Source organism: Chelonoidis abingdonii, chromosome 1 (genome assembly GCF_003597395.2).
Source record: "Chelonoidis abingdonii isolate Lonesome George chromosome 1, CheloAbing_2.0, whole genome shotgun sequence".
NCBI classification, from domain to species: domain Eukaryota; kingdom Metazoa; phylum Chordata; order Testudines; family Testudinidae; genus Chelonoidis; species Chelonoidis abingdonii.
This window is the reverse complement of record NC_133769.1, coordinates 39,941,494-39,961,087: the sequence shown is the minus strand read 5'-3', so window position 1 is coordinate 39,961,087 and position 19,594 is coordinate 39,941,494.

Genomic DNA, 19,594 nt, shown 5'->3' with positions numbered 1-19,594 from the left:
CCGGTGGCTTGCAGGGGAACCCAGACCTGCCCTTTACTTTGGGTTCCAGTTCAGGGACCCTGCAATCAGCAGCCTAGGTCAGCAACACCTTAAACCTTGCTGCTATTTCCATAAGCCTTTCCCTATACCCTCTGCTCCTAGGTTTCTTTCCTTCCTTCCTTTAATGTCCAGAGAATGGCTGCAAGCTTCCTCATTGCAGCCCTTTTCTGCTGCCAACTTCCTGGCTTTATACTATCTGGGGTAATTTAGGCTACCTAATTCCCTTCAAGTGAAGCCTGTCCACTTACTTGGCCCTTCTTAGCCTCATTAACCCCTCTAGCCTAGTGTGGGGTGAACACTCCATCACAGGGACATTTGTGCATTTGGCAGACCTAGCATTTCATATTTTATGTCCTTTCATCTCTTTTTAAAATTTAATAGATGTTTCAGTATTATGTGGCTATCTGCCCTCGAGCATGAAGTTTTCAATTAAGAACAGGTTAATGGGTTTTGGAACACAGAGACATGGCTCAAACCTTGAATGCAACTGAACCCGTTTTAAGATTTTAAGAATTTAGTTAAGTTTTTATTTTTAATTTCAGATTTTTGTGACTTCTGCACCAATTTGTGCCTTCGGCTGAAGGTGCAAGTGCTGAAATGTCATGAGTGAAAGCTGCTCCGTATTTTCAGGGCTCATTTGGAAGTAAGAATTACCAGAAACTTCCCAAAAAGTGTAGTTTGTTTATTTTGGTAAGATTTGCAGGCATGTTTTCTAAACTCAGGAAGGTTAGGTAAGTCTAAGCCCCCTCCCGCCACCAAATATTTCAGTAGATGATGCAGTATAGAGAGTTAAGCCAGCAAATCAGGGGTTTCCTTCCTAGTTATGACTCTGATTTAGTAAGTGGCATGGGACAGCTTGTAGAACTTTTCTATGGGCTTGATTCTCTATTTCTGGATTCACTCCCCACACTCCTTTTATACCAATACAACTCTGTTGCGTTCAATGGTTATCATAGTAAAGTGATCATCAAGTGGTTAATTGGCTTCAATCATAATACTTTGGGTATTCCGTACTCCACCCTTTCCTTACTTCCTGTTTAGGAAGTGGGTTTCCTAACTTTCTCCTTCCCTCCCTTCTCTCCATGATGCAGTTAAATAAAGTAGAAAATTCCCAACCTGCAGTCCTGTGAGTAGCCTTATTTTAGTTGCACTGAGCAGTTCCTTTACAAAAGTTGCACCTGATTTATAACAGTGTAAGTGAGAATGCAATAAGGCCTTGTGTCTTTGTTTCTGTCCTATATCTGCAAACCTGCTGTAAAGTAATAGTTACTTACCTACTTCAGTGTTGCGAGGGTTATTTAGTTAATTTTTGTACAGTATTCTGAGAAGGCAAAGCCCTCTGTTAGTTCTAAGAATTAAGAGATCTAATAACACATAGTATGCTAGCTTCAAATATGCATGTGTAGTTCTGAAGCTGAAATGATGAACATTTTTCTAAACCTCTGAATGTTCTGAGACTCACCCAACAGCAGCTGCACTGTTAAAATTCACCTCCTCAGCTGGGTGACTCATTATTATTGCAACTGCATTTGTGTTCCATGTTGTTATTACTTGTTCAAGTGGAGACAGCATATTTGGTACTTTACAAGGCATAGAAAATGACATGGTCACACAACACTCTACTAGAAGACCACAAGTGCTCCTTAAAGAAGTATGTAATAGATGAATGGGTTAGTATTTGTGGCCTTCATGGAAGACATGAGTTTTGAGTAGGGATTTGAAAGAAGTAGGGATAGATGGTTGGTGCCTTGGTTTTGGAAGGGTCAGTTGCTCTGATCTCCCTGCTCCATTCTTGTAAGTTATTGAAATTCTTATTAATAACATACAAAACCCAAAACCTAGGATGTTAAGTTGTAAAGTGAAACACTCAATTGTCTGGAAATGCTGTAAACTTAGCTCCATCCCCTTATGCCTGTGTGTGAAGATACAATCTTAGCCCATTTTACTATTTCCACAGGACTTCTGCCTCCTTCAGTGCAATGGACATGATTGCTAAAATTAGGCCTTCTGTTTTTACATTATGCTGTTTATTCCTTCTACTGCTTTGTCTAATCTATCTATCTATCTGCCCATAGCGTGTCCTACACCATGCTCATCAATGGATTAGCTGAGTACTCTTAATTCTGAGGTATTTTAGCAATTTGGTTCAGTTTTCCTTTATATTTGCTATTCCTCTCATTTTGGTATCATCTGAAGAATTGATCACAGTTTAATCTACAACAAATAAATGCTCAACAAGGAAAAAACATAAGTCAGCTTTGCAGGGTGCAGAGAAAAGCTTGTGATCATTTTTGTGTTGATTCCCAAAGCCCTAAGAAACCATAATAGTATTCCGAAGAGGGGGTGTTTCTTTGCTACTGACAGATGCTGCATTACTGTGACAGAAGCACCTCTGTGAGCCACTGGTGGTCCATGAAACACTGCTTTTCAGCAAAAACAATCTGTGCTGAATTGGTTCTTAAATGATGGGGAAGAGGGTGTAAAGAGGCTTTTTATCTTTTCTCATGCAGCAGGGCAGGGGAATTCCATAGCACTCAAGAGAGCACTAGGAGAAGAGGGTAGGTTAATACAACCACCCTCAACATATTTCTGGATTCTGTAATCTGCTCCTTAGAGATCACAGCCAGCCCTCCAATTGCCTAGCATTTATGCTGCAGTCAGCAACAAGCACTAGCTGGGATTGCATGCTACTCTTGCGCAGATCAGCAGAAAAATGCTTTCTATGTTGCATCACTTTGGCTGCCAGCACAAGTTCTAATAGACAGGATTCTTGCTGCACCGGGCACTGTCTATACACCCTTCATTGCATTTGCCAGGAGAGGATTTAGCTCTATGTGATGTTAAGTGTACAAATACAAAAAAAAAAAAAAAACCAAACACAAAACCCCTCAATGACTTGTAGATAAGCAGTGGTGAGAATTCTTTCCCACCAGCAAAGATAGACATTCTTTCACCCGTTCACATGACGTTAAAAGCGCTGTTAACTAACATGGCCAGAAAATATTACCCTGGCATTTTGTAAAAAACAAAAAGCAGGTGCTAGAGGAAGGATTAAGAAATGTTAATTATTGAACTGAAATTTGGAAAGGTGAAAGATAACAAGGTTTAAAATAAATACAGAAAGCTGAGCTCAGAACTAGTGCGGGCTATAGAAACAGAAAGCCAGAAGAGCAGAGAAGGAAAATCGGATAATAAAAGTAATAAGGGAGAGCAGGAAAAATGGCTGAGATGTCAGGAAAGTGTACTTCAAAAAAGGGATACTACGTTAATGATGTGTCTGACTTAACAGAATTACAAATGCACACTTTCATGGAACTTCTGTTAGTGTCATGGCGACAGCAGCAGGACAAAGCGCATAAAAGGGCCAGTTCACCTACAGGAGGCAAGATCGGAGGGAGGAGGCTTCTGCACAGAAGACATGAACTTTGTTCTCTCTCATAATGGAATAGGCTTGCCCAGAAACTCTGCTGAGCCATGAGGAATTTATGTTGATGCCAGGGGATTTACAGGGAGCAAGGTCCATTGCACTGAGACCCTATTAGCTCACCTACAGTTCTTGCTTCCAGGCTCTGCCCACCCCTCAAGCAGACAACCCCAACACAGTTAAGTTAACATAGAATCCCTCTGGCCCTGAAATCCCCCTAGTATGTAATGGCTTATTTGAGCACTCTGTTGTTCTTCCCTATCAATACATTTTTTTAAGCCTGGAATCATATTGCTTTGTGCCCTACCCTGTCAGCTCTCAAAAAATAAAGAGGCTCTGTCTGTGTCAGTACTTTGAAGGCAAACCTCTAAGAAACAGCTAAGTGATACTGTTGAGGTGGTGGTGATAAAGTAGATGGCTCAGCTATCTGAGTTGAATTGTAATCAGTGCACACTGACATTATTATAGGCATATGACATGAAGGAACATTGTGGTGGAAGAAGTACCATATTTTAGATTAAATGCAAAACCAAGGTTCAGACTATTTATCATGGCACTCTTCCTAAGAGGACATGTAGGCGTCTTTTCATTCTTCCTCTCAACGGGATTCTGAAACTGAACCAGCTCCTTACTTCAGATTTATGAACTTCATAAGCCATGTTTTTAGTGAGTACTCTTTTACAGTCTAACCTTGATCCTGCAAAGGGATCTGGCTGCATAGACCCTTAAATCCCCCTGGAATCCAGCCGAAGGCAATCATAATTCAGGTGGAACTAAGAGTCTGCACAGCCCTTTGCAGGAGAAGGGCCACAGAGATCACTTTAAATCAGTACTTTTTATCATAATCTCCACTTCTGAACTTTAGGGATTTATATAAACTATAAAACTAAACAATCTCTAGTTTTGTTTTTTCAGAATCAGAAGCACAGATGTTTGGCCCATCTGTACTCTCAAACAATAACTAGAGGAATTCCATATTATTAGAGGCTATTGGCAGTTCTGTGTCATATATGAAATAATAAACAGATCATGACTATACATTTGAAAGAAATGAAGTATTTCCAACAGATGTCATTTCTATTATACTTTAATGAGAAAAAGTTTTTGACTGTTTGCCCTTTAAACTACAAACAATAAAAGAATTTTTAATGGCCAAAAAGTTTCATTATATTCTATCCTTAATGATCTCAACTGTGAATGACTATGATCACTTCTGTGGTATAATCAAAGCCCCACTACTGTGGAAAGAGACATTTTTTGTTTCATACTTTTTTGAGTTATGAAATTAGCAGATATGTACTATTGTGCTGATTTTCCAACAAACTTATTGTCAATTGCACCAGTGTCACATTTATGCTGACAATTTTGCTGCCTTTAAATTGACATCAGTTTTATTCACTCTTTCTGTCTGGTTCCATTGTCAAGTTATTACACTAAGAAAGAGTTATGATTATTGGCATTTTAGCCATTCCGTACTGCTGGATATATTTTTATATGCTTGATTTTTAAAAAAAACATAAATATTACACACAATACATTCTCCTTGACCATTTCATTTTGTATGTGTGTTTGTATCATAATAGGTAATTGGACACAGAATGGTTGCTTAGGTAGCAATATGCAGGTTTGTGGATCTACTAATCAACATTAGGAGACAGTTTGTCTATACCTTACTTGTGCTAAGAGTGTGCAGTAGTCAGGGGTTCATAGATCTATGGCTTTAAATAGTCTCACATTTTTGCAATGAGTCTCAAACTATGAAAAAAAAAAGGAGCTAATGATTAGCCTCAGTGTATCACAGATGAAAGAAAGAATTCCTTCTGTGGGAATAATGTTGTCACTAAATAATAACAATAATTAAAGGCTTAATATTCTTTGTTGAAAGACTATAACTAGCAATATAAAATTATGGTTATAAATATTACAGTGTTTAATTTGCAGTATAGCGAGAAGGGAATGCTTTCACCTGGCTGCATGAGGAATTAGATACAGTCCGTCCCTTACACACTAACAGGAGTTGTACTTCTCATTCTTTATGCACATCTCTGAAAATCTCCCACACACTGTCCTCTGAAAAGGGCCAGCTAGTGTAGAGATTTTTCTCCTTGTTCTTACAAAAAGCCTGAGGGGATTGCTGACTTAACATATAAACACATGGAAATTCAGCCCTTCAACTATTCTGTTGTACATAGGTATTGCTCTACTGAATGCAAAATCCGCCTAGTGTTTTGATAACCAAAGAAAAATCAGATATACAAAGCTGGAAATATATCAATAATTTTAATCATTTTGCATTTACATTTGGGACTTAATATTATTTAACACAGAACTTCAATTTATCTTGAGATTGAGAATAATATTCCTTCAGTATTATATTCTCCAAATGTCACAATATTTTTGGAAATTGAATCCTGGGAGATTCACACTGCTCTAGACCTAACAAAACTGCGAACTAGGGAGCAGAATTCTTTAGCACAGGATTATGGCTGGAAGGCCCTGTGGAGAAGGCCTTTGTATCTATGCACCATTTTCATCTTCAGAGAAATTGTCAGTCAGGGTCCTCTTATTTTGGGATGCCAAAAAGGGTGATAGGGTAAAGGAACTATTTACTCCTTCAAACTTTCAAATTACAAGATCCGTTATTATGTGCCTATCCCAATGTGTCATTGGTGACAAAGAGTTGCACTCCACATAGTCAAGAGGTCTCCAGTGCTCATGGCAGACCATAGCAGCGAGGAGTTCAGGGTGTATTAAATATCAGCAATATATGTTTCTCCATTAAACACTGAGATTTACACTAGGGTTGCCAGGTGTCCGGTTTTTGACTGGAACACCTGGCTGAAAAGAGACCCTGGTGGTTCCCATCAGCACCACTGACCAGGCCATTAAAAGTTCAGTTGGCGGGGCTGGCAGGCTCCCTACCTGGGTCCGCACAGCTCCCCGGAAGCAGCATGTTCCTTGGCTTCTAGGCAGAGGTGCGGCCAGAGGGGCTCCTCACATTGCCCCTCTGCGATTGCTGACTCTGCAGCTCCCATTGGCCGAGAACTATGACCAATAGGAGCTGTGGGGATGGTGCCTGCTGGTGGAGGCAGCATGCAGGAGCACTAGGTCACGCCTCCACCTAGGAGCTGAGGGACATGTTGCCACTTCTGGGGAGCCTCCAGATGTAAGCCCGAACCCCTCCCACACCCCAACACCCTACTCTACCTCTGAGTGCCCTCCTGCACCCAAACTCCCTCCCAGAGCCCACACCCTCCATATCCTCCTGCACTTCAAATCCCTGCCCCAACTTTGAGCCCTGTCCTGCACCCGAACTTTCTCCTGAAGTCTGTACCCCAAACCCTTGCCCCAGCATGGAACCCCTTCTGCACTCTGAACCCTTCATTTCTGGACTCACCCCAGATCCCACCCACCCCCAGCTGGATCTCTCACCCCTCCCATATCCCAACCCCTGTGTGGGGAGAGTGAGTGACAGAGGGAGGGAGATAGTGGGCAGGGCTTTGGAGAATGGGTCGGGCATGGGTGGGCCTATGGAAGGAGCGGGGCAGAGGCAGGGCAGGGATGTTCAGTTTTGTGTGATTATAAACTTGGCATCCCTACTTTACACACAGGGAAAGCAATTATCTCGTATGGCTCTTGTGGGGCTCCACTGATAGAGAGAGATTACCAGATTTTCCTTTGTAAGAAATTTCCCAAATACACTCCCAGTTGAAAAACATGAACATGGCCCGGTTGTGAAAACATGTGATGGAAGTGCAAATATGGAAACCATGGCCACAATTTTTAGTTAGCCTGGCCAGGGTAAAGGGTGTTTTAGGCCATCTTTGTGCTCAGGGCTGCCCAGGGGAGGGGGCAAGTGGGGCAATTTGCCCCAGACCCCGGGCTCTGCAAGGGCCCCTAAGAGAACGACCGAGGCTCCCACCTCCGCCCCTCTCCTGGAGCCTCAGTGCAACAAGCAGCGCTCCCGCAAGGCGCTGCAGTATTCATCCGGCGGGCCTCCTGAGCTCCGCCCCGCTCAGAGCCGCGTGGTCAGGGGGCGGGACTGCAAGCTCTGGGCTGAGTGGAAGGAGCTCAGGAGGCCGGCAGGAGGCGCGCTGCAGCTGTTCGGGGACGGGCTGAGCTCTGAGTGAGCCGGGGGCAGGAAGTCTTGGGGCCAGTCAGGGAGGGGGCAGAGGTTGGGGGGCGGTCAGGGGACAGGGGAATGGGGGGGTTGGATTGTGGGCATTCAGGGGGTTTGTCAGGACTCAGTGGGGGGGGTGGATAGGGGTCGGGCAGTCAGGGACAGGGAGCAGGGGTGGGGTCCCGGGGTGGTGGTTGGGTGGGGTTTCTGGGGGACAGTGAGGGGACAAGGAGCAGGATGGGTCAGGGATTCTGAGGAGGGCAGTCGGGGGGGCAGGAAGTGGGTGGGGGTCAGATAGGGGGCAGGGCCAGGCTGTTTGGGAGGCACAGCCTTCCCTGCCCTAAAGCTCATTCAGCAGTTTGAGGCTTGCAGAAGAGCCAAGCTGTTAGTTTTCCATTAGGGCTACCATCCTTTCACTTCTCAAATGCCAAATTATAGTCAATATTTAATTTCAGTGCCATAGGGAGATTCATGTCAGGGGAGGGTAGCTTCATTTAAAATTAGCCACTGGAGAAGGATCACATGAGAAGAGCAATATCCTTCCCAAACCTACCAATGGAGACCCCCCCTCCCCTGCATTCCCTGAGGCTTCAGAGGGGTTAATTCAATGGTTCACAAACTTTTGTCCTGGTGACCCCTTTCACATAGCAAACATCTGAGTGCGACCCCTCTCCCTTATAAATTGAAAACACTTTTTTATATATTTAACACTATTATAAATGCTGGAGGCAAAGCGGGGTTTGAGGTGGAGGCTGACAGCTCGCGACCCCCAGTAATAACCTCATGACCCCCTGAGGGTCCCAACCTCCAGTTTGAGAACCCCTGGGTTAATTTAATTTTAGCACCGTGTGTCCATTCACATGCATGTGCTATTTTGAGCATTTCAGTTTTCACAACATAGGCTCATCCCAGATTCTGGAACAAGCTTAAATGCTCAGTTCGTGGAGTATGTGCATAAGCTATGCTAAGGACAAACCCACAGTAACCATCTCCAGTTTTTGAGGGACCCCATGGAGCCAGTCTCTAGGAAACAGATAAATGCATGGAGGTTAAGTCCATTAATGGCTATTAGCCAGGATGGGTAAGGAATGGTGTCCCTAGCCTCTGTTTGTCAGAGGGTAATGATGGATGGCAGGAGAGAGATCACTTGATCATTACCTGTTAGGTTCACTCCTCTGGGGCACTTGGCATTGGCCATTGTCAGTAGACAGATACTGGGCTGGATGGACCTTTGGTTTGACCCAATATAGCTGTTCTTATGTTCTAACCTAAACGAAGCCAAAGTTATGGATATGAGTCAAGGAAGCCAGCAGTGTATCAGAAACCTGGAAAAATCTCTGACTGGATGGGCTCAGGCATTTGGTCACAAGCTGAGGTGGTTCAAAAGTTTTGGATTTTTTTTAAGCAGAATTTTTTTATTGTTTCTTTAAACAATCAAACACAGCAAGCAGCAAATATTTGGCCACACAGTTCTGAAACCTCAAACCATGTTCAGGTTTTGGCAGACGAATTTCAGCTTTTCAATTAAAAAAAAACACAACAAATTTTGAAGGAAAGCAGACATTGTCCGTGATTTTTTTCTGCTTTTTAAAAACGCCTAGTTTTCGATCCAAAAAAAGTTTTGATGGAAAATATTTGTCCAACCCTTTCAATGAGCTTTAGTGCCTTTTAGGCTAGCTGATGCTGAGAACCAGTGATACCTTGTAAAGAAGTTTTCTCAAAACGGGGTTTGTGCTGAGATGTGGAATGTTTATTTTTCCCAGGTCTGCCCGTGGAGAGGAGCAAGTGGGGCAATTTGCCCTGGGCCCCACAGGGGCCCCCACGAGAATATAGTATTGCAATTTTTTTTATAGAAGGGGCCCCTGAAATTGCTTTGCCCCAGGCCCCCTGAATCCTCTGGGCGGCCCTGTCTGTGCTCACTGTATTCTGGGACTATTCAGGGACTATTCGGGAACTGACACAGTCCCTAGCATCAATGAAAACAGCTTCCAGGAGCCATGGTACACAGAGAATTGCTAAAATGCAAAGTGCTCTGACTCCCCTTGGCCTGTCCCCCATGGTGTGGACTGAGGGTGAGTGTGCCGAAGATAGAAGTTCTATCTTGTGCAGGGGTTATTTCCTGGCTCCATTTTAAACCTCTTTGTGTTTCTGAAGTTTTGTCACAGGGCTTCAGTGCAATAGATAATTGTACCCAATATCACAATTAGATCCATCACAACCACCTTATTTAAAGAAGAGGTCAGAGTAGAGGACCACAGTGGTCCATTTTGGCTTTATAGTTTATGAATCTATAAACTGGGGGAATTGATGAGCTTTTTCAGCAATATTCTTTCAGTCAGCAGCTCTTCCTCCTCCAGGTCTTAATTCTAAGGGATTAAAGCAGATTGGCTGCTACACGGGAAATAACAAACAATTTTACATAACAAGAAAGCAGGGAAACTAGTCCTAACCTGGTTTGCAGCCCAACTGTGTAAAAACTTAGTGTGGCACTCTGCCGTCCCAAAAGTCTCTGCCCCTCCCCCACACTGAAGGTCTATGTGGTTGCCATGGAGTTTACTGTATACTCAATTTAAATAGGCCTTCCGTCCCCGACGCTTCCTGATTACTCAGCTCTGTACACCAGTGTGCAGCATAAGCAAGGAGATGTCTCTCTGAGATTACTGGAAAATATAGGGCATCTCTAGACGATATCACACATCATAAGTTCTAGCCACCAAAATTTACAGGTTAAGTACATTTACCCAGCAAAAGACATTAATGAGACCCCAAATGCTTCATATCAAAACATGAACATGCTTGGTATTTGGAGCATTTTCACCCATATTGAAGATATTAGCTCCATCTCCAAAGCAGTTGAGGTAAGAAATTACCTATGGCACTCACAAATCAGCAGGCACCCATGTTTTCTGACCTACTGAATGAGTTTTGACAGTGTGGCATGTTACCCGTTCCTGGACCCAGCCAGGAAATAACCACAAACAAAGGCTGAAATCAAGTAAAAACTGATTTATTACTTGCTTCCCTTATCTGCGCAATTATACTCACACACACATCGCATTCATTCTACTGGCAGACTGCAGACACGGATGATGCTTTCGATCTTAGGTAATTGGGGGTGATCAGGCTCCAGCTGCCCAGAGATTGAACTGCTAGATGACGAGAGTCCCCCAGGTCCCTTCGGATCTGTGGGAGGGCTGTACCACTTCTGATCGTGTCCCGAGTTCTTACTGTCGTGGGTTACATTTCTCCGTGGCAGCTACTGCCGTAGGTGTACATACAGCCCCATATAACCTTGATTATCCTTATACGCTAATATTTTGGTTCAAGCCTTGTGATACTTTGAGTATAAGAAACCAATCTCACTCATTCCTTCCATTAATTGGTTTGGTTACATATTCATAAGTATGAATCCAATTGGTAATATAACTTTAAGCAAGCAGGTAACGTTACTGAAGATTATTTCCCACTGCTTGTGGTTTTAACAGGAAACTGCAAACTGCACTTCAAGAGCAAGGTAATGATAGGACAATAAACCTACACAGACTGCTTTCAAAAGAGCAAAGTGGGGGAGCAGATGATGGGGGGGAGGGAAAGGGACACGTGCAGCAGGACGCATGGGGGCTGTGTCTGGCTACATGGCATACCTCTGAATAATACAATAATGGAGGTATGATTGGGACCGGGGGGGAACCAGCCCTCCAAAGACACAAATCCCATTTAGCAGTGTTTTTCATTGCACTGGCAAAGTGCTAAGATAGAAGGTCCTTTCTCCCCTTTTAAAAGTATGAGAATGAGATAAATTATTCACGCTGGATTCCATTGAATTGCTTTTGATTCACTTCTTTAGGGGCTGAAAAGACTATTTGGACATGCATCAGTAAATAAACAGAACAGACTTCCCTTAAAACAGCTTGTACTCTTGAAATATCCACATAATTTTAGATCAGGATGACCCAGGTATTCAGTTAAATAATGTTAAACCATTCCATCCCTAGGGAGCTACACTCCACAGTCTTGGTCTTCTCTTTGCTTGGTTGAGACAAGTCTGATGTTGGGAGCTATCAAGCACAAGTTTCCAGATGTGAAAAAAGATGTGTAATGGCCAGAGCTCAAATCATAACTTTCAGTTAAATTAATCAAACTAGTTGAAGTACTGACTATTGGAACTGTACAATACAGTTCATATTCTGCTTCAGATTTTTGGTGAAATATTAACATCCAAGTAAATGCAGCTTTTGGGGACTTATTAAGTTTCTATTTCATCCCACTAAATATTTCTCTATTTCTGCAAAAAGAAATTGAGATAATTAGTGTATTTGTAATTTGTATCAATATAAATAATATTTTTTTATCTCAACCACTCTTTGTGGTGGTGTTCTCTCACTGGGTCAGTTATATCAGCACCGCCTCAGGTTTTGACAGAAGCATTACGGTATTCTGAACACATTTGCTTTAGAATTCTGAGTCTAAAGCCCCCATCTATTCCACATGTGTTTTTATAACAAGACTGTTTCACACTTAGCTCACCTGGTTACAAGATTCAGAAATACACAGTCTAAATGGCAGCTTTCTTCATAAGACAACTGTGGAGAGACCAGGGCAGCTCACTGGTGCATGATACTGTAATACATTTTAAAATGTTATCCCACATGAACCCTGCTCACTGGAGCAAACCTGAGATGGAATGAAGCAGCTGTTAGCCACTCTATGAGCCTGTTTCCATCAAAAAAATGTATTCCTGTTACGGCTCATCATGTGGCCAGGAGGCTCCTGGTGATGCTCTAGGCTGCCTTTGTACAGCTAGAGCCTATTTGGATGGAATCTCTGGAATCTATCCACAGTGCTGTAGCCTGAAATATAGTCCCATAAACTGTCCATAGCCACAAACTTGTAGCTGTAGCAACTCTGGGCCATGCTGTAGCCATCTCTTCCCTTTCACTGGGGCCTGTGATCAGTGGGCAAAACCAAATGTTGTAGAATAGGCAGGGACAACCCAGCAACTTCACTTCAGCCAAAGAGCAAACAGCAGCTAGAGCTGGGCACCCAGCCAAGGCTAGCCACCCAGCTAGGCAATGCACCTTCATCAAATATGTAAATTAGGGAATACAGACATTTGCATAAAACCTCCAGGTTTTTGGATCTTATGAATTGTTTCTTTTGTATTTTATGATTTAGGGATCATGGGCAGAAGGAGGGGTAGTTGGTGGGTAATCATCATGGACCACATCCAAAGCCTATTGAAAGGTTTCATTGACTCCATTGGGATTTGAATCAGGCCCCATATGCAAATCTTGCATTGTTGGAGAGCAATCACAGTGTGAACAGCTGGCTGGTGCCAGACATCTCTGCCTACTATACTGTAGAAGAGTGGGACACCCCGTACACTAAGGAGGCATGAAAGACTAACTGTAAGGGTGCTGGAGTGGGGTGAGATGCAAACAGATCTCTTATTTGTTCCCCAGAGTTTTGTCTTTCATTTTAAACCAAAAAGGAAGTTGCTACGTGTTACAGCTGTAAAGAAAACTTTTAAACTGTGACCCAAGTTTAACTGATGCAATGTCTGTCTGGATTTGCAGAGAGCCTGAAACAATAGCTATTAGTTATGAACTACCCCATTCATCTGAATGGGTACTTAGATGATTATGGTGATGCTTTAAATGTCAGTATTGTAAATTTCTTCACTGCCAACCATAGCATAAAAGAAAAGAGGAAGTGTCATATTATGATGATCTACAGAATATTTTCTGAGTCACTGCTCATTTTGGGTAGGCCTTCAACAACATGCACTCTGAATTGAAAGGGAAATGATTGGTTTCATTTAACTGAAGCAGGGCTCAGCTTTCACACCTTTGGGAAATTCTGCTCTATAAACAAGTAACAGAAAATTTATCTACTGGCAGACAACACAGGAAAATGGATAGATCTACTCACATTTACAGTAACAACCGAAGGAGTTGGGGGGAATCTGGTCAGGTAATATACTTCAGGAGGCAGGAAAATGAGCAGTACTACTCAGTCTGTGTGGAAGGTGCAGCACTGACTTTCTGACAGATGCACAGAGATTACAGCCAAACACTGGTTAAAAGATCCAACCTAAGATAAATTCCTATGCCAGATAGATTGCTGAGCCTAATAAAAAACAGGGATTTTCAACACTGATTTACTGTAATGCTGACTTCCTGATCCAATTAGATAAATAAATTGGTCGATTGGTCGGCTATTTTTGTGTGTGTTTTGGTTGTCTCTAAAACTTTTGGAAATCATGGCATATGGATGCCATTTTGGCACATGGGCTAATAGATTCCATGGCATGTTAACGTACTTAGCTCCATACTGGAATTTGCTTCCTCTACAACACCACAGGACAATGATGGAATGTGAAGTTCTATTGGCATATAGTTCATGTGCAGAAAGAGACTCACACGCATAAGTATTTGCAGGATTACACCGAATTTAAAACAGATTATGTTGGTATAACAGATGAAAGAAAGAGGAATGGGGAAGGGGGACAGTGGTAACAGTGATAGAAACCCATGGCTTCATATGAGACTTGCTGGCATTTAGGCACACCAGTTTGAAAATTTGAGCATTAGATTATTATGTAAGGCCCTTAGTTATTTATGCAGGAAGTGTCTAGGGAATTTCTTGACTCTTTGTTGGAGGGTGAGGCTGGGGTTGATTGAGGATAAAGTGAACGTTAATATGCCCTTTAACTAAGGATGAATAATTTTGCTGTGTAATTTTTGTGGGTTTTTCCCTAACTTTGTATGCACTTCCAAGTACATTTCTATTTAAATCTAAATAATAACATTATTAAATATTATTAAAATTTCTACGTTAGGTGCTACTGTAGAAAAAATTGTGTAAACTTGTACATAAATCTTTCTTTTTTTCCTGTGAGTGAAGTAATTCAGTTGAAGGAAGGGAAGACAAGTGGTGTAGAATTACCTGCCTGCCTGGAACTATAGCACTAGGAGTATGCTACTGACCACCTGACCAGGATGGTGACTGACTGTGAAATGTTCAGGGAGGTTAGAGATACTACAAAAGCAGAAATTGCAATAATAATGGGGGATTTTAATTATCCTTATATTGACTGGGTATATGTCACTCAAGAAAGAATGCAGAAATAAAATTTATGGTCACCATAAATGGTGACTTCTTCGAGCAGCCAGTCCTGGAATCCATAAAGGGAGAGGTAAGTCTTAATATAGTCCTCAATGGAGTACAGGATTTGGTCCATGAGGTGACTATTGCTTAACTGTTTGGTAAGAGCAATTGTAATATAATTAAATTTATCATTCTTGTACAGGGAAAAATGTCAAAGAAACCCATTAGAGTAGGATTTAGCTTCAAAGAAGGGGAACTACCCAAGAACGAGAAAGCTAGTTAAATAAAAAGTCAAAGGAACAGTCTCAAGGGTGAAATGCCTGCAAACTGCATGGAGACTATTTAATAGCATCATAATAGAGGCTCAAAATTAAATGTATACCCCAAATAAAAATAAAACAGTAAGAGAACCCCCCAAAATGCCACTATGGCTAAACAGCAGAGTAAGAGAGGTAGTTAGAGGCAGAAAGGCATCCTTTAGAAATTGGAAGTCAAATCCTACTGAAGAAATAGAAAGGAGCATAAAATCTGGCAAATCGAGTGTAAAAGTTTAAGTCAGGACAAGAAAGAATTTGAAGAGCAACTTGCTAAAGACACAAAGCTAACAGAATTTTTTAAAGTACATCAGAAACAGGAAGCCTGCCAAACAGTCAGTGGGGCCACTGGACTCTCGAGGTGGTAAAGGAGCACTCAAGGGAGACAAGACAGCTGAGGAGAAGCTAAATTAATTCTTTGCATTGGTATTCACTGTGGACAATGTGGGGGCAATATCCACACCTGAGCTATTCTTTTTAGGTGACAATTTTAGGAACTGTCCCAGATTGAGATGTCAAATAGAGGAAGTTTTGGAACAAATAGATAAATGAAACCGTAATAAGTCACAAAGACAAGATCGTATTCACCCAAGAATTCTGAAGGAACTCAAATAAGAAATTGCAGAAATAATAACTGTGGTATGTAACCCATCACTTAAATCAACTTCTGCGCCAGGTGACTGGAGGACAGCTAATGTAATGTGTATTTTTTTAATTACAGTTACAGGCAAGTAAAGCTATTTTCAATATCAGGAAACTTAGTTGAAACTATAGTAAAAACAGAATTATTAGACACATACATAAACACAATATGTTGGGGAAGAGTCAACATGGCTTTTCCAAAGGGAAATCGTGCCTAAAAAATCTATTATAATTTGTTGAGGGGGTCAACAGGCATGTAGGCATGGGTGATCCATTGATACAGTGAACTTGGACTTTCAGAAAGTCTTTGACGAAGTCCCACTTTGACACTCTGTAAGGAATGCCCTGCACCCCCATGTTCATCCTTATGTTATCCTCATGTCGGGTGTCTTCAGAAGGTTTATGATGCACTGAGCATTGTTGATAATAATGTTATAGATTGTAATTTCATGTATATAGTTATGAGGCTGAAAATGTGTCCTTGTGGCTTAAAACAAGTCCAGGCAAAACTCTCCAGGAACACTGGGGCAGTTCACACCTCATAAGGCCATGTATGGGACAAACCTAGACCAGCCTCACAGGAACAAAGGACACTGGCCTAGGCAACAACAGAGGATCTGTTGGACTCTCGAGTAAGTCACTCCCTTCCCTTGGTCAGTCAGGGATTATGATGAGATAATGTTCACCTGACCCTGAAGCAGAGGCAAGGGATGAGAAAAAGCCAAGAGGGAAGAAAGGACGTGATAAAAGGGTGAGTTGTTTGTCATGCTGGCTCTCTCTTCTACCTCCATCTACAGACATCACCACCAAGCGACTGAAGCGCTGATCAAAAGGGAGAGCCTTGCTGAAGGGCAAACAGCCAGGCTGTGGTGAGAAGCATCTAAGTTTGAAAGGGTACTGAAAGTGTTAAGATCAGCTTAGAATGTGTTTTGATTTTATTTTATTTGACTAAATCTGACTTGTTGTGCTTTGACTTATAATCACTTAAAATCTATCTTTTATAGTTAATAAATTTGTTTATTCTACCTGAAGCAGTGTGTTTGGTTTGAAGCGTGTCAGTGACTCCCCTTGGGATAACAAGCCTGGTATATATCAATTTCTTTGTTAAATTGACAAACTCATATAAGCTTGCAGCATCCAGTGGGCATAACCGGACACTGCAAGACGGAGGTTCCTAAGGTTGTGTCTGGGACAGGAGATATTGGCTAGTGTCATTTGGCTGCACAGTCCAAGCAGCTTACATGCCAGAAGCTTTGCATGAACAACCCAGGAGTGGGGGTTTTCACAACAGAGCAGGGTAAGGCTGGCTCCCAGAGTCAAGGATTGGAGTGACCTAGCAGATTACCAGTCCAGATAACATCAGGGGAATGTCACACCCACATCAAAGGCTCTTAATCAAAGTAAGCAGTTATAGTATAAGAGAAAAAGTCTCATGGATCAATAACCGATTAAAAGATAGGAAATGAAGGGTAGGAATGAGAAGAGGTAAATAGTGGAATCCCCCAAGGATCTGTACTGGGACCATTGATGTTCAACATATTCTTAAATGATCAGGAAAAGGCGGTAAACAGTGAAATGGGAAAATTTGCGGATGATACAAAATTACTCAAGATAATTAAGTCCAAAGCAGACTGCAAAAGTTACTAACGGGGTTCTCACTAATCTGAGTGATTGCACAACAACATGGCAGATGAAATTCAGTGTGATAAATGTGAAGTAATGTACATTAGAAAAAAATAATTACAGCTATACATACAAGAAAGAAACCTTGGAATCATTTTAGTCTCTGAAAAAATCGGTTCAATGTGCGGCAGCAGCCAAATAATATTAACAGAATGCTAGGAACCATTAGGACAGGGATAGATAATAAGACAGAAAATATTGTAATGGCACTAAATAAATCCTTTGTACACTCAAACTTTGAGTACAGTATGCAGTTCTGGTTGCCTCATCTCAAAAAAAAATATATTTTAGAACTGGAAAAAGTATAGAAAATGGAAACAACAATGATTAGTTTCCATACTAGGAGATATTAAAAAGACTGGGACAGCTCAGCTTAGAAAATAGACATCTGAGGGGGAATATGATAGAGGTCTATAAAATCATGAATGATGTGGAGAAAGTGAATAGGGAAGTGTTATTTACCCTTTCACATAACACAAGAACTAGGGGTCACCTGTTGAAATTAATAGGCAGTAGGTTTAAAACAAACATAAAGAAGCACTTCTTCATACAATGCACAGTCAGCTTGGGGCACTCGTTGTCATGGGGTGTTGTTAAGACCAAAATTATAACTGGTTGAAAAAATTAGGTAAATTCACGGAGGATAGGTACATCAATGGCTATTAGCCAAGATGGTCAGGGATGCAATCCTATGCTCCAGGTGTCCCTAAAATGCCAACTGCTGGAAGCTGGGACTGGACAACGGGATGGATCACTTGAAATTGCTCTGTACTGATCATTCCTTCGGAAGTATCTGACAGGATACTGGGCTTAGATGGACCATTGGTCTGACCCAGTATGGACAGTCTTATGTTCTGTACCATTCTATTCTTATCAGTCAAAAAAGGAATATGTCCCCTTAATCAGGGCATGGTGACAGAGATGTGAATTTCTCATCATGCCTTGTAAACAGTGCATAATATGTTCCCTGACAACAGTGAGGTGTAACAGGAAGAAGATATCACCCCTTTGTGCTACTTCTCAACACATATTTGTGATAGGCCCAGTATCAATGTCCAAAAATACCTGGAAAAAATAGCTATTTGAATTTGAACTCTCTACCCAGCCAGCCCTCACAGGCTGCTCTAGCATGCAGTGGCGGTTATGGTACCCAGGCTACCACCCAGAAGCTGGGCATTGCCAGAAGGCACTGTAATCCAGCCACTCCCTGTTCCTGTCCCCAACATGCTTCTCTATACCTAAAATGCCAGGGCTATTGGTTTGATGTTGTAGGAGCTGATTCTGCTGACTCTGTACTCCCTGAGAAACTCCCCCACATCGGAGGAATCTCCAGCAGGGTCTTCTAGAAAGCTTATAATCCTTGTTTGCCATCTGAGCAGTGTAAAGATAGTTGAGCAGAGCAGAGAATCTATGTCAAAGCAGTTAAAGGTAAGGAGATCTCACTTATGACATTCTCGCACTAATCATTTAATCAAGGAAGCTTACTGGAATAACCTGACAGGAAATGCTGCTCTGATGCACAGAAGAGAAATAATACAGTGTATCCCTCCCATAAATCTGTCAGCTAGCTACACTGTGTGTTTTACCAGGAATCTGGTACCAGTACCATATAATAACATACTCAATACATTACAAAACTGATAACTAAAATATATGGGAGTTTTACTACATGATTTACTACAAGAAATAATTTTAAAATATATTCAATAAACAGAGGGTGTTTTTCATTTGTTTGTTTGTTAGACATGACCTATTGATAATAGACATATTGTATTTTGATTTGTTGTCTTGCCAGATAGTCAGACTATGATACATATACAGATTATATAGCTAGTGAGCAATGAAAACTGTTTAAACACTGATTTAGAATCACTGAGCTGTGCTTGTGCAAACTAAAGTGCAATTTGCTTACTTGTCTGTATCAGCAATTTATGAGGCTGTTTCCAGACACTAATCAATTGTGGTGTATGCACTCTTTAGGCCTAGCAATTTCAGTTTGCTCACTGTACCATGGTCCAGCATTGTATTCACATATAGAAACAAATGTCTTTTGTTTAAAAAAAAATCTCGAGTGTATTGTAAAATGTATCTGCTTTTATAGTCAACTGCTTAGGAGAAAAATGAGTCAATGTTTGCAGTTGGTTTTCCTTTATTAAGCATATTTATGTCATCTTTCATTCTCTGAACAATCTCCTGGGTTCAGCTGAGGATAGCAGGAGTTCTTTTCTCTTTATATGGCAGTTTTAACCTATGTATATATAT